Raw genomic sequence first — 17,393 nt, 5'->3', positions numbered from 1 at the left:
AAGCCAACTGGTCATGTACTATGCCAACTCAGCTTATAGCTGGTAAGGGAATGTGTCTAACGAGAGTTCAGGCCGGTTCCCTTTAGCACAAAATACTGTGACCAAGCTTGAGCTCACATAAGATGGTACCTCAGTTGATAGTGCCCGAATCATCGAGACCCCGTTGAAATCTAGACTATTAGTCTTGATATGCGGGATAGGCAATGCTCACATTAGTCATAGGACCTGGGGAAAAAAAAAAAAAAAACCCAGGTGCGAACACAACTAACCAAGCATTGCCCAAAATGCTCTGGTATTCGGATTTCCTACCCTGGCAAGATCAAGTTTGGAAATTTGGAGGAGTGATGTTCGCCATTCATGTACCGTAGGTGGTAGAGCATCCTTCCAGTGTCTACATATCTCCCTGCGTGCCGCAAGGATGGAATAGAATATCAGTCTTGTTGCTGCATTAAGACTATTATTTCTCAGCCCAAAGATCACGAGAGCAAGGTCTATAGTAATGTGTTCACCCACAGATTGCGACAACCTATTTTTAATTTCTTCCCAATATTCTGATAGATTCGGACACTCTAAAAACATGTGTATATCCGTGGCTGCGATTAACCCGCATCTAGGACATGAGACTGGACCTGTTAATGAGAATTTTGTTAGCCTGTGAGGAGAATAATATGCCCTATGCAAGGTAAAGAGGTGGTTCCGACGGAGCCACGATGGTTTGACTAAATCCCAAAGCAATGAACAGGAAGTAGTCCAGAGCTTTTCCACATCAAGACCTGGCATTAATTCTGCCCACAAATTGGTTGGTAATTGAAAGCTGACATCTATTTCGTCTAGTATTTTGTTATACCATCGCGAGATTTCTTTTTTTGCCACTGGGCTATCTAATAAAGAGGTTACCAAGTCACTAAGTCCTCCTATAGGTTGTTTGTTACGACGCATTGGTTGACTATTGTATGCCTGAGCCCAACTAGAAATCTGAATATATTTAAATCTTGACAGCTCAGGGCCTACTTTATTAACAAGATATTCCCATGGAAGTAAAGCCCCATCCATGAACAAATCGTCCCAACATTGGATGCCTGCTTCTATTAAAGGGTCATTAAGGGCATCCATTGTCCATAATGGAGGGGCAGGTAGGTTCCATATCGGTGCATTAGCTGGATAGTAACCAATCTTGACAGCTTGTCTAATTTTATACCAAGTAAATACACAACTTTTTAGTACTTTCAATTTGATCTTTTTAAAGAATTTTGGGTCACTGAATTTAAACAAAAAACCGGCATGATTAACTCCTTCACATTCCAATAGAGTTGAAAAAAGAGGTCCCATCCCAATAGATAACGGAGTTTTAAGTAACATGCGCATGTGTGATAACTGGAACGCCCATGCGTATACTTGAAGATCTGGTCCAGCCAGCCCTCCTTTCTCCCTCCGCCGTCTAATTTTTTTCCACGAGATTCTGACACTTTTATTATTCCAAATAAAGCTAGTAATGGCACTCTGTAGTTTAAAGATTAGTTTTGGGTCAAAATAAAGTGGAATTGAGTTAAATAAGAAAGAAACTTTTGGTAAAATGCTCATCTTCACCAAATTAAGCTTGCCCAGAACAGAAAGCGGGAGATGAGACCAATCTCTCATGAGTTTCCTACACTCTGTAGCTACTTTATTAAAGTTAAGCGAAGCAATTGCATTGATATCTTCAACTATATTCACACCTAAATAACGAATTTGGCTTTTTAATGTCCCATTATTGTTAACACTGTTACAGTTCCAAAACATTGCCTCTGTTTTGAGAGCATTGATCTCATACCCAGAAACCTTCCCAAATATATGTGCCTGTTCAACTATTTCTGGATATGCCTCTTCATAATCTGTGGAAAAAATCATAATATCGTCTGCATACAATGCCACCTTTTTGTCCCAGCCACCATAAATAAAAGAGTTAATACGTGTGTTGTCCCTCAGAGTCTGAGCAAATGGCTCTATGTATATGTCAAAAAGAAGGGGGGACAGGGGGCAACCCTGTCTAGTTCCTCTCATAACCTTGAAAGGTTCTGTCAAACCTCCATTAATTAGCAGTGAGGCAGAGGGATTGCGATATAAAAGTTCTATTGTCCTCCGAAAGCCCTCCCCAATGCCAAACCTCTTCAAAGCCTCCGATAAGTACAGCCAGTTTACCCTATCGAAGGCCTTGGTGGCGTCTAAAGTGAGAACAACTAGTGGAATTTCTTCCTTTATAGCGATGTCAATTGAACCAATCAGTTCATATGTAAGTTCACAGAGCTGTCTCCCTTTTATAAAACCCTTTTGATTCGGGGCTATAATATCCGGAGCCACCCGACCCAGCCGATTAGCTAAAATAGATGTAAAAATTTTATAATCGGCATTTAATATAGAAATAGGCCTGTATGAACCACAGTCGGAGGCGGGCTTACCGGGTTTCAGAATTAGGGTTATGGAAGCGTTATTCCATGACTCTGGTGGTGTTTTACCCTCTCTGAGAATTTGATTAAACAGTGTGGTCAGCACTGGTGAGACCTCTAAGATAAGATTTTTATAAATCTCACTAGGCAACCCGTCTGTTCCGACCGCCTTACCATTTTTTGATTTCTTTATAGCCTCCTCCACCTCCACTATAGTTATTTCCCCGTCCAAATAGCTAGCCTGTTCTGTCATTAGAGAAGGAAGAGATATGCCCTTCAACCAATTAGTTACGTCGCAATGGTTTGGCCTAAGATCGTCTTGGTATATGGTTTCAAAGAATTTTCTAAAGACTGCTCTAATTTCCTCATCTCTGAAACAGGTACCTGCCGTGGATGTAACTGAACAGATGTTATTGCGTGCTCGGTCAGATTTTATTTTCCAGGCAAGTAGCTTACCTGCCCCCTCCCCATATTGAAAATGCGAGAGTTTGCTTGCCTCCCACCTCTGCATAACCCGCTTCTCCAAAACTGCTGACAATGAGAGTTTCAGCCTATTCAATTCTGCTTGTTTAAGAGGAAGGGTAGGATTTCCTATGGGATTGATGGAATCGATAGTGTCTATATCATTTTGTACTATTGAAATATTTCTTTCAATGGAGATAATTTCATCTATATATTGTCTGCTACGGTAAGCTACTTTATTTTTAATTAGACCTCTAAGTGTACACTTGAAAGCGTCCCAAATTATCCCCATAGAAGCTGTATCCTTATTCGTACTAAAAAAAAGACTTGACTCTAATTGTAAAAAAGCAATATCCTCTCTTGAAGAGAGAAGGGATCTATCGAAGGACCATATTCTAGTGGGAGGCGTCATAGCCAATCTTAGTACCAATTCTATTGCAGAATGGTCGGAGAGATGTATCGGGGTGTATTGTATTAAGCTGGTGTATTCAGCTAACGCTCTACTTGTGAGAATAAAATCAATTCTAGACTTGTGTCTATATTTCTGATTTCTAAATGAAAATTCTTGCCTTTGGCCCTCTTTGAATCGCCAAATATCTAAATAGTCATATTGGTGCATCAGACCTAACAGGCAGTTCCTAGATTTAGAAGTTGTTTTCTGCCTACTATTAGGGGTTTTATCTAAAAGTGGGTTCAGTGTTATGTTGAAGTCCCCTGCTATGATCACCGGGTCTGGGAAGCTAAGCAAATGACTAAATAGAGTTTCCAGTGTTGAAGGATCATCGATATTAGGACCGTAATATCCCACGAGTGTTAGCTTAGTGTCTCCTAATTCTATTGCCGCAATAACCCATCTACCTCCGGTATCTACTTTCTGCTGTTTAATTTTGAAAATGACAGATTTTTTGAAAAAGATCGAGACCCCCCGAGTGTTAGAACTTTGTGTTGTGGAAATTGATGACTCTATCCATCTGTTCCTACGGACCAAATCGAGTATCTCACTCTCGATTAAGTGAGTCTCCTGGAGGATAATGATTCCCGCTTCAGTATCTCGAAGATACTGCATGATTTTATTTGCTTGTGGTTTTGTGCGGAGACCATTAACGTTCCAGGACAAAATTTTTAATTTACTCATTGAGTGGTGAGGTTAAGACAATTGCTAAACCTGGCTGAGACTGGCAGAAAATAAACAATTCAGACGATTTATATTTCTGTTTCTTAAGATGAGAAAAAGACATTGCGCTGTAAAAAAAACTATTTACATACAAAGATTGGAGCTCTTTACTAAAAAAGTGATTTTGCCCCCTTACCCCCCCAAACCCACCCCAACTCCCTCCCTGGGAAAACCCCGTACTCACCAACCGGAAACCTTCCGGAAGTAAGTGCCCCTAGCTCTTCCCCGTCTCGACACCTCGTGCCCCCTGGTATCTACAAAATGACTCGCCGTAGCATCACTATGTAAGCCATGTGTTTGTGTTTGTTTTAAGTTCATCAAATTGTTATTATATATATATATATATATTTTTTTTTTTTCCTTTCTATTTACATACCCCCTTTATTTTTTTTTTATTTATTTTTTTTTTATTTTTTTTTTTCCCTTTACCCTTTATCCTTCACCTTATTTCCTTTGTCCCATTTTCCATTTATGCCCTTTAGTTTATTCCCTTTGACTTTCATCTAATTATAATTGTACTGAAGATAATTTCAACAAAATTTGGTGTTACTCCCTTTGTTTCCTATTTCCCAGGGCTAACAGGAGTTCATCTGCTGCTTGTACTGATCTAATATTGTGCATTTTATTGTCTAACATGACTTTAAGGGATGCAGGGAACCCCATTTGTACTGTAGCGCCAAGCTTACGAAAAGCGTCCATCCTTTTACCGAGTTCCCATTGTTTATCTAAGGTACAGTGAGACAAATCTGAGCGGATCTGAAAATTATATCCTTTATATGTTTGTGTTTTAAGCTTAAGAGCTTGGTTCAGAATGTGTTCTTTTAGTGAATAGGTGTGGAAATTCACAAGAATTTTTCTAGGCTTAGCCCGCTGGATATTTCGTCTAAAAGGGTCCCGGTGTATACGCTGAATATCTACTGCTAGCTCCTCAATTGATTGGGGGAGGTTTAGAGTCTCTTTCAGAAGTGTGGTTATGTAGCTCTTAATGTCCGCCCCTTCAGACCCCTCAGGGATATTCAAAATGCGAATATTACTCCGCCTCGCATTGTTTTCTAACGTCTCCATTCTGTCTGAGAGGGCTTGATCTTCTTTCCTTAATCTAACGATGTCCTCCGTGGTGCCCTCAGCTCTCATTGACATTTGACCCACCGTCTCTTCTAGGGCTTGTGTTCTCAATGTCAGATTACCTAATCTCTCATCCAGGGATTCGCAAAAAGTTCTTATCTCCTTCTGATTAGAGGCTGACTCAGCGAAGCCTTGTTTAATTTCTGCTGACAGGGCAGCAAACATTTTTTGTACTGAGGCGACTGATATTGTGTCGACACTAGAAACTACCTCGTCGCATGGCTCTTGAGGAGTTTCTGTAGGACTTTCAGAAAATATATCAGCCTCAAAATTATCTTCGATGTTATCAGTGTTGGCGTCAGGCACTTTGAGAAGACTCCTACCGTCTGTTGGAGGGATAGCTGATATCAACTCACCCCCTATAATCCCATCTTCTATTGTCTCTTGATGGGCCTCCAACCCGGACTCACTCAGTATGCTTGGCGTAGTTTCCTCTGGATATTGAATATGGGGCATATCCTTCTTAGCCACTTGATTATCCTCTGATTCTTTGTCTTCCATAATCTCAGAACAAACCTCTGAACTGCTATTACTGGACTGGGTTTGTTCCTTCCCTAAGTTCAAAATTTGAGGGATTGCCTTAAAATATGAGCGCAAAGAAGGGGTGACTTTAGGGAGAAGAGCTGTCGAGGGATTTGCTTTGGAACGTTTCCTACCCCTTTTAGTTTTCACTTCAATGGAAAGGTATGAAGATGATGATTCCTGATCTGCTTGGGGGCTTTTTGGTGATTGAAAGGGTCTTTTATCAGTCTCCTCCTCGATAGCTTGTAGTGCGCTCTTTTCTTTCTTTTTTCGGGAAACGCTAGCCACCACCAACTTCTTTGCTGTACCTTTTCCCCTTAACTTTCTAGCAGACTCTGAAGCACTCATGTGTGCCAGACTTTGGCTAAGGGGGGCGCTGTTAGCTTTGTAGATTATCAACACATTTATACACTTTTTTATAGTCAGATTACTTACTTTTGGATTCTCAAAAAAGTAAAAGGAACTGCCTTTCAGTATGCCTTTCAGTATATCAGTCTCGTGTGGAAAGAAAAAACGCTGTGTATCTTTTTCCCTTCTGAAGTGCAGAGTCGGGATCTCACCTCATGTTCAGCAGAAACTCCATTCACATATTTTGTGCTAATAACGCCAAGCAGACTCTGGACTCGTTTTATTTTTCGGAGCCCCGAAGCGGCTAGGTTCCACGGCTGCAACCAAGCTGCTCGAAGCACCCCACACAAAGGGCGTTTACTTCCGCGTTCACTGGAGCTGAAACTGCCGAGGCTGTCAAGGCTGGTGGAACTGCCGCGCCCTTCCAAAACGCTGCCGGGACTGCCGAGACTGCTGAGACTGCCGCGCCCTTCCAGAACGCTGCAGTGAGTAATGAAGACACAGCTCATGAACGGAGAGGTATTTTCCGGAAAGGTATTTCCCTCACCGGTCAGTTTACAGCCAAAAAGAATCCAAAGGAAAAAGCTTACAAATTACTTGCAAGCTAGCAGTGTCGGCGAGTTAGCTTCAATTAATTTTCAGGCATCTTATGACAAGACGGAGCGGAGCACTGCTGCAGTCAGCCGACTGCCGCCATGTTTTCCCCCGTAGTCCCACTCCGACCCCTGAAAACATTGTCATGGTAAAACCACCAACAATGTAAGACACATGTACATTCTAAAATCAATCATTGCACATTTGTGTGTGGCATGACATCAGCACTTGCATGACACGTCGGATCACACATCAAAGTGACTTTGCATACAGTCAGCTGGACACACACATTGCCACTCTAGTCTACGAGCTTGATCACTCATTCCAAGTGACTTACCATCATGAAACGAAGTTGCGTATGAGCTGACTCTGGATATCATCCTCCTCCTCCACATCACTTGTATCGTGGCCATGCCCTTTATCCTCAACGGGCGGATGTTTCAGTTCATCAGGATCCAGGATAAGTGGCACAGCCTTCTCAACTGCCATGTTGTGCAGCATGCAGCACACAATGAAGATGTTACAGAACTTGGCTGGGGCATATGGGAGGGATCCGCCGGTCTTATCGAGGCACCGGAATCGGCTTCTCAGGAGGCCAAACGTCCGCTCAATCACTCGCCTGGTCTGCCCGTGTGCATTATTGTACCGCTGATCAGCACTGTTCTCGGGTTGCGCAGAGGTGTCATTAGCCATGGCATGTTGGGATATCCTGCGTCTCCTACAAATATACATCATGTTACAAATTTGCTCAGGAGATGCCGTCAGAGCAAAAGATTCTGAGACACCCAGTACAAACAGATTTTACCCACCAACAAGACATGCCCGATTGTTGTTCAGCTGCAGCATCATTCGTGGTACCCTGCTTCGCCTCATGATGAAGGCATCATGGCACGATCCTGGAAAACGTGCACAAACATGGGAAATTAGCATGTTAGCAGACACACCACCAGGGCAGTTATTGAGAGGTGATGTTTCCTGTTGCGGTAAGCCTGCTCCTGAGCCTGTGGTGGCACCAAACCCACATGTGTTCCATCAATGGACCCAATCACACGTGGCATCCCTCCCAGGGCATAGAATTCACCCTTGATATCTGTCAACTCTTCGGGAGTGGTGAATTTGATGAATTCACCAATGTGCTCCAACATGGCTGAAAACACATCACGCAGGACACGACTGCACATCGTCTGAGACATACCCCGACATCAGCTATGGTAAATTGAAACGTACCTGTAGCAAAAAAATATAGGGCTGCCATCATCTTTAGCTTGGGGGTCAGCGCCGTTGGATACCTGTGTCGCGGTTGGAGATGTGGTTCCAGCCTGTTCGCCAAGTCCTGAATCAATGCTCGAGTGAATCTATAACATTGGATGCTGTCACGTTCCCTCATGGTAACCAAGTCTGGAAATGGCCTTGGTAGAGGTGGTGCCCAGCAGGACATATTTGTGGAGAATGGAGAACAACTGTTAGCCAACAACGATATCAATGTACATAGCACATGCAACACTGCTGCTACACATCAGGTCACTATGGAGTCTGACGTGTGCAATACATCCAGCCCACAAATGCCAGCTTGCTGGCCCTCCTTTGAAAACCCAGATACACCTGTTGATTGAGAAATATACATTACATGCCCTCAAAAGAGCTACCGGGCTGGTCTGAGTGATCAGCCCAAGATATCACTGGAGCGGCACACGTCACCAGACCTGCATTGGAAGATTGTCATCCCATCCAGACAGCTGACTGCAAGGCACACGCCTTGGTCACATGGAATATCAATTGTACATATGAAACAAATTGCAATGAAGGTGTGCATGTGACAACAAAACAGCACAGCCATTGTCACAATGCAGACATGTATGCCTGGGGACAAATGATGTATGATGCCATCAGACCCAAATGCCTTGGGAATGGACATGTGGCATGGTGTGCGTACATGTCAACCCATTTACATCTCAACACAGACCCATGATAGGTGCACCAACAGCAGATGCAGTTTGAGTAACACAAACAGCAAGCTCAATGTTTAACATGACACACACTGGACATAGTCACATAGGGTCATGCTGAGCGACAAATTGTCAATTGACAAATTTCCCCGGTCCCTGGCATCATGGAACTGGTGCCCGTAGTGATGACTGTGCCATCCCAGTGTTGATGTGCATGTCTACATGTGCACAATGATACATATGGGCCAAGTGTGAAGGTGATATGTACCACATAGTGCCCAAGCACACATGACATGGGTCAACAGGACATCACACATTGATTGTACAACAAGATAAAATGCCCTGTGCTATATCACAGCCTGCAACTCCTATAGTCTGCTCATGTAAGTAAAAATAACAGAATCTTGATAGCCATCCTTGTTTGAACCGTACCCCTCCATTACGTGTGTGTGTGCAGGACGTTTCCCTATAGAAATCGTGCCATACGCGAGCAAACCGTACCCCTCCATTACGTGCGTGAGTGCGAGACGTTTCACTATTGAAATCATGCCATCCTTGTTTGAACCGTACCCCTCCATTACGTGCGTGTGTGCGGGACGCTTCACTATTGAAATAGTGCCATACGCGAGCGAACTGTACCCCTCCATTACGTTCGTTTGTGCGGGACGTTTCACTATTGAAATCGTGCCATACGCGAGCAAACCATACCCCGCCATTACGTGCGTGTGTGCGGGACGTTTCACTATTGAAATCGTGCCATATGCGAGCGAACCGTACCCCTCCATTACGTGCGTGTGTGCGGGACGTTTCACTATTGAAATGGTGCCATACGCGAGTGAACCGTACCCCTCCATTACGTGCGTGTGTGCGGGACGTTTCACTATTGAAATCGTGCCATACGCGAGCAAACCGTACCCCTCTATTACGTGCGTGTGTGCGGGACGTTTCACTATTGAAATCGTGCCATACGCGAGCTAACCGTACCCCTCCATTACGTGCGTGTGTGCAGTACGTGTCACTACTGAAACTGTGCCATACGCGAGCAAACCGTACCCCTCCATTACGTGCGTGTGTGTGGGTCATTTCACTATTGAAATGGTGCAATACGAGATGTAAAACGCACCGTACACGTGAGGGGATCTAAAAAAATACTCTGGGGACACCTGGGGGACAAGTAGTAGGCCCTGAATGCAGCCTGGTTGTCATTGATACTTATATTTGAATGTGTGCTACAGGTGTCCTGCAAAAGTCAGTTGGTCTAAAATATACAATGTTGCAAAATGATTGTGGAGCTGAAGCTCAAATTTTAAACCATGCAAATGTGTGTCAGGGGCTCAAGTTTAAAGAGATTGGATGAAAGGTAGGATGCAAAGTGATCTGGCCTATCACACTGTACTCCTTAGACTGAAAGCCCCTCAGCAGCACAGATTTAAGGATGCATGTTTCTGTGAGAGAGCACTTGCCTGCACAACATTGGAGTGGACCACACTGCTGCTGTCTCTGCATTCCCTGGACTCTTATGTCGCGTACGATGGAGAGGGCACCATCATTCTCTGATGTGGAAAACCAGGCCCTGCTGGATGCCCTCCTACCACAGTACAGCAAGCTGTATGGGAGACCAGGGGAGCAGGTGAGTGCTGACTGCACTAGCTTTGACTGTGCACCTGTTGTGTGGGTATCACAACAGGCATTGTGTATTGGTGGGACAGACATGCAATGTGGTTTTGAGAGGGGGTGTACATGGTGGTGTCTCTCATGCAGAGCATTTGGATATTTGGAGGGGTATTTATAGAGCGCAGCGTTCGCTCCGGAAGGAGCATCATGGCGCTGAAAGTCCTTGAATCCAGGTCGCAGAGTGGTGGGGGGGAGGCTAGATGGAGGCTTTTGTCCAATCGTCAGGAAGATTGAAAATCCATGTTTTGAGAAGTTTTCTAAAAGGCTTCTCAAGTGTCTGAAGTCTTAGGTGTCTGGGCATACTGTTCCAGGCTTTGATAGCCAGGGTGCTTAGGGTTTTTCCGCCTTTAGACTTTAGGTTGAACTTGGTGGAGGTCATAAAATTTTCTTGGGAAGATCGAAGGGAACGACTCGGGTTGTAGTGTGGGAAGCGTCTGGTGAGATAGATAGGACCTGTTTTGTTAAAGGCTCGAAAGGCAACGGTTAGAATTTTAAAGAGTATTCTCTTGAGCATGATGTAGTTCATGTGTGTTCACTCCTCACTTACATTGTGCTTACTATGACATGCAATGCATAGTGAATGACCCTGTCAGGCGTGCTAGACCTTGGTGGCTTCATTCACAAATGTCCTGAGATATAACAGTTTTTTCCCTGGGCTGACAGTTGAATGTACTCACAGATGTTTATGACTTTTGGGGACCTTTGGTGATATTAAACAAATTATGTTTTTTGATCCCATGGACATTGAAGTGTGTGAATGTTCCTTGTCATCTGGGTGAGTGTGTATGTGATGTGTTTCCCCCGCAGCTGCATGGCGTATGCATCAGCTCTGGCCATCTGATGTGACAAGTGAGCAGTGCTGTGTGCCTGACTAGCTAAGTTAGCATGACACTTGTGACACCTCTTTGTGAAGTGGCACATATGCAAAGTGAGGCTTGTACCTACTGTGGTCAGTGACAGGCGAGTGATCTGTGCCAGGGTATATCTGTCTGGTCTGTTGAGGGTTGTTAAGTGGAGTAGGAAATGTGACTGCTTGCCAGGTGCTGTCCCACACCCTGTAGTTGCATGTGTTGTACAGTGTGTGCCATGATCAGTGAGTGTGTTGCCCCTGTATGCCATCTGTTGTCTTTCATCGGCATGTAGTGCATTGGGGTTTGCGCGTAGGCCAAATTCACATGTACGATGATGCAAGTCCTTTCAGCATCCTATGGCCTGTTTACATCATTATTGTAGTGCAAGTGTGTGTCGCTGGGACATGGAGCAGGTGTAGTGATGTTGTTTCACTTTGTCTTCCTGACAGGTAACTGCCTACGAGAAGGGGAAGATCTGGTTGGACGTTGTCAGGGCTGTCTGGTCTGTGGGGGGCCCTAGCCGGCGGCTGAGCAACATCAGGAAGAGGTGGCAGGACATCCGGTGCTGGATCCGGCATATCGCCCGGGTCCAGCTGAAGCTGTCACTTCCAGGCCGGCATGGTGGAAGCCGTCACCTCACCCCCCACATGCTCCTGGAAGTGGTCTTTCCCGACCTCCATAGGCAGTTGCAGGAGAGACAGCAGCAAGAAGGGGGTAGGTACATGGCTGTTTGTAGTGTTGTGTTTTTACCTGCTACCTGAGGTGCTCTGAAGCCTGGAAACACTCCCACAGTTGGGGTGTCTGGTCAGACAGGCTATTTGTGCATTGTAATTTCAATTCCTCATATTCGGCTAGTGCCCTTTTTCATCCCTTACACCCCTCCTCCACATGTGTCCCCTGGTCTGTGTTTTTGGGCATTTGCACATGTTCTTCTAGGGTGCCAGGTAATTAGACTGCACATTGATTTGTGCATCATGTGGGAGGGAGGTCTGTGACATGTGTTGGTACCTTGCCTGTGCCATGACTTGTGCACTGTGTTTGTTCTTCATATTTGTTTGCATTGATGATGAGTCTCAACAAAGGAGTTTGAGGTTTTAACTGCACACCCTTGCAGCATACATGACCCATGTTGTGTTCTCAGACATGATGTACATCAGTTGGGAGATATGCATAGTGCCATGACGGTTAATCATGGTACAGTCAGTTCATTCCATAATCATGGATCAGTGTGCCCACTACAGTCACCAGACACAACCTGGCCTCCTAATCATGTGTGTCATCCAACACTGTGCCCATTCAATGTGTGTTCAGCATGGGTCTGCCTCTGTGGCATTGGTCCCTGACATAGTTTGGATTTATCCTGTGTCTGCTACATGTGCCCACTGGACATGGATACAAGATTTGGCTTGTGCATGGTCACACTGGGCCGTGCCTGTGTGCCTATTCACAACAATCTGTGGTTGTTTGTTTGTGACTAATATGTATTGTCATCCCCACGATGTGAGCTTGTGTTACTTTTGAAATTGTTGCTGCACAGTTTTAGGTACCCTGATTCTGTATTCTCACTTCTTGATCTGTATCAATCACATTGACTGAGGGATGGGGGTGTTGTGCAGGGGAGGTCTAATGGGCATGCCTGATTTTGCCTTGCCAGGTGTGACCTGTGGGTGAGAATTGGCTGGTCGATGTTTCACCATGCACTTCCCAAGTGATGGTGGGCAGTGCTTTCATTTTGTGCTTGACAGCCTATATAAATTGTTTCCAGACATGATTGTGCCTCATTCATTTTCGCCACATGTATGTAGTTCTGGTGGAACGCTATTTTGCCTTAGTGTGCGCACTACTGTGCTGTCATTTTGCCTGGGGATGAGGGTGAGTCCACGATGCAGATATGATTTGGTTTTTCACAATTGCAGGCCCATTAGCTTGAGCATTGTTCTGATTTGGGACATGTGGGCCACTTCACATGACAGCCAGTAGGTCTTATGTGCTAGAAACTGCATGATCAGGTAATGGATGCCCCTGTGAGGACTGAGATATTTCAAGTTGACTCACATTAATGATTGTACCCTGGCACTACCGAAACTTGTCATTATTTCTTTATGTTTTGAATTTGTACATAGGACGATTTGTGTAAGTAACACTTATGTGCTTGCATGATAGTTGTCTCACAAGGTAGTGCACACAAAACAACATTAGCAAATTTTGTGTTACAAGCTGGCAGCTTTTGAATGAGGCCAGTGTTAGTGATTAATGTTATGCGTTGATCTCCATAGACATGTCCCCACAGTGGTCTTGAGGTTTTGCAACTCCTTTGTTCTCAATTGTACAGACTAATGTGTAGCAAGCCATCAAGACCTCTGTCGGCCCATGTATATGGCACAACTGCAACGCCATTTATTTCTAAAAGTGTTCCATCTGACAGGCTGCCAGCTGTTTTAGTGAATGTGTCTATGTTTATTGTGTGCATTTCCTTGCGAGAGTTCTTTCATGCAGGCACATATGTGTTCTCTTCACAAGTTGGCGAATGTACACATTCAATACATGTAGAATGTGTGGAGTATTGTGAGTCACAAGATGTAAACTATTTGTTACATTTTTGATCACCCAAATGTACTTAGTGTGGTGTCACCTTGGGGAGTGAGGTGGGTTAGTTTTCCCTGAGGGCCACCACAACAGTTTTTTTGTTTGTGAACTTTAAGTGGCATCACTTCATTGTATGGATCTGCTCTCATGTAAACCAACAGAATCTTCTAAGTGTAACTCTCTTTCAAGTTTGGGCCTGGTGTGTTCTTTGTATCCTTGTTTCCAAGTAGCATTGTGTCAATACCAACTGGTCAGTACTAATCTCAAATGTGTGCAGAGCTATCTGGCTGTTACTCATGATACATGCCATGATTTGCAATATGACCACTGATTTTGTGCTCATGTGTCAGATGTGTACAGGTGACTGATGCATTTTTGTTTCTTCTCCTTGCCCACAGCATCATCAACCCGAGTCGGAAGGAGGAGACATGAGCACGGACCAAGAGGAGGGACCCAGCCACAGTGCCACCACGGCTGAGGAGTCGGAGGGAGCCAGTGGCACGGAGGGTGAGGAGAGTCAGCCTTCCATACCTTTTGAAGGCGACACTTCCTACCATGTGGACGGATCGTCTTCTGACTCCCAGGAGGATGAGGAATACGCGGCAACAGCATCTTCCATCTCTGTGTCTGTTCCCGCCTCCTCCAGACCAATCTCCACCCTCCCAGTTTCTAGTGTCCCTTCTTTCCGTGCTGCCCCCCATGTCTCCTTTGGCCCCGGCACTGCAGCCCCTGTCTCCCCTGGTGCCCTCAGTGCGGAGTCTGTGGACATACTCCGGCAGATTCAGGTTGGTCAGACATCAATGCTGACTTTCCTTCATGGCCACACTGGCATACTGATACAGTTGTTGTCATTCATGGAGGGCATGTCAGGTATAATGTCTGACCAACGTCGGATTCTGACATCCAAGGAGTCCTCACTGATGGCAGCAGTATCCCTCCTGCAGCGGTCCGTCCCCCCCTTCCTTTGGATCAATCCACACCCCCTCTCCCATACCTGTCCAAGGCACACACAGACGTACAAGATCATGCACAGAAACTGACCCAACCAGAACACCACCATCACCAAAGTCTAAGCGCAGATCTCCAGGCACGCAATCTCAGAGGGATGCAGGCACACCCACAGGGATTGGGGACAGCCACAGACATAGTCCGCTTGACTCACAGCCCTCTACCTCCACTCCCGTAGTGTCCCCGGGTGCAGGTGGTGGTCTGGCGGAACTGGCAGCAGTGTGCAGCGCTGAGTTTATTTCCACATTTGGTGCTGCACAAGCCACTGAGGAGGATTCCTCCCCCCCCTGCACCCACAACACCTACCCTTCCCTCTTCTGCCCCTGCGGGGCCTGGCCAGGACTAAGAGGATGCCCCCCACGGGTCACCAAGCATTTAGCTCCTACATGTGCAGGCAAGTTTGGGGTAGACAAGCTCCCCAACATCCCCCATACAGACTTTACTGTGGACTGGCCATTGGCCTTGTTTGAGCCTGGACTCATTTTCTGAATCATTTTAATTTTGAGCTGAATGATGCATTTTATTTTTCATTCTGAACAATTTCATTTCAGGTACTTGCTTTTGGTGCTGTGGGCCTAGGAGTTGGTGTCATGGTAATGTTTTGGGGTTCTGTACGATGTCTATTTTATGATGATGATGATGATGTGGACCATGGTATGTATGTGCTATCACAATGTTGCAGCTATTGATCTTTGGTTGTGTGTGTTCATTTTGATTAGAGGCATTGTCACAAGGAGTGTTCATTCATCAGTGACACATGAACTCTTCCCTACAGACAGTTGCACAATTGTTGTTCTGACGTGTGCAGATTTCCTATTTCGTTGACTGTTCCCTTCAGCAATGGCCATGCCTACTCACAGATGACTACTGCTCATTAGTCTGTGCCATCCATGCTACTCACTGTACTTGTGTTTAGAGTATGTAGAAATGCCTTCATGGACACATTCACCCTTTTCCCCACTATGCAGATGTGCAATAAAAACCTACCCCTATGTTGGGTTTTGTTCTGCAGGGTATTTGCGCACATGACTCACAATTTTGTGTATTGTATCTGAGGTGTTTCAACCCTATTCCTTCCATGGGAGAGTACATGTTGGTGGTCAGAACACCACCTGGACATTTATATCAGCCCAGGGATGTACATGACGGTGTGTGTTCCCTTTCGCCCTCTCTTTGTTTGGTGGGCTGTCACATTACTATACAGTATTGCGTCATGATGTTAGGGTGCATAGGTTGCCTGCAACCACCATGGGTGGGTATGGATGTGGGATCTGAAATCACACACACACACATGTGTGTCACGCAGTGTGTGACAGAAGTCCATCCTCCATGGAGTGGAACACTGCTGTGTGTGATGTGTTGCTATGGCACTATCAGGACACTCACAGGTTAGGGATGTAAACATACACCCATGTAGTTGTATGATGATGATAAAGACCACCCTATATCTGAGCAATGCTGTTAGTACTATCCACCCACCCCTCATACTGTTGGGCACTTCTGGGAGTCATATCCACCCAACCCTCATATGTCTGAACACTGTTGGGAGTCATAGCCACCCTCCCCCATACTGTTGGACACTTCTGGGAGTCCTATACACCCACCCCCATACTGTTGGGCACTGCTGGGAGTCCTCTGCACCCACCCCCATACTGTTGGCCACTGCTGGGAGTCATATCCAACCACCCCTCATATGTGTGCACACTGCTGGGAGTCATATCCACCCACCCCCATACTGTTGGACACTTCTGGGAGTCCTATCCACCCACCCCTCATATGTCTGGACACTGCTGGAGTCATATCCACCCACCCCCATTCTGTTGGGCACATCTGGGAGTCCTATCCACCCACCCCTCATATGTCTGGACACTGCTGTGAGTCATATCCACCCACCCTCATTCTGTTGGGCACTTCTGGGAGTCCTATCCACCGACCCCCATACTGTTGGGCACTTCTGGGAGTCCTATCCACCCACCCCTCATGTGCCACGCACTGTACCCCAATATTCATGGTGTGCCTGCGGCTCGTATCTCTATTACAATGGTGCCATACGCAAACGCGTGTGATGCACCGTACCCCAATATTAATGGCGTGCGTGAGGCTTGTATCTCTCTTACAATGGTGCCATATGCGAATATGTGTGATGCATGGCGTGCATGCGGCTCGTATCTCTATGACAATGAAGGTATATTTGGAAATGTATGACGCACCGTACAGGTACACTTCTCTTGTTACGGTACGCAATTCTCAACGGCTGCGCTATCGTCGGTTTCTATGCCCCAGTTCGTAGGCATATAGGACACGGATGATGGGGTTCATGGCGTGTATGTCGCGTACCGGGGTGCGGTCCGAGCCGGACTCTGCTTTTACGGCAGATTTTGGGTCCCGTAGAAGAAGGGTCGTACGGAGTGTCGCAGGGACGGATCGTACTTGCTGGGCCGGAAACTGCTGCTTGTTTACGTACGGACGTACCGTACTGCGTGACCCGGAAGCAACTTGTATGTATTTTCGTGTCGTACGGTGTTTTTACGAATCGTGCGTGGATTGGCTTGGTTATGTGATCGTATGTACGGGGACGTTGTAGGTGTACGAATTGTACGGGAAAAACGCTCCGTACGGCGAATCGTAGGGTATTTTAACAAATCAGAATAGGCCCCTATGAGTATGAGGTGCACCGTAT

Source organism: Lissotriton vulgaris, chromosome 4_1 (genome assembly GCF_964263255.1).
Source record: "Lissotriton vulgaris chromosome 4_1, aLisVul1.2, whole genome shotgun sequence".
NCBI lineage: Eukaryota > Metazoa > Chordata > Amphibia > Caudata > Salamandridae > Lissotriton > Lissotriton vulgaris.
This window is presented reverse-complemented; position numbering follows the sequence as displayed.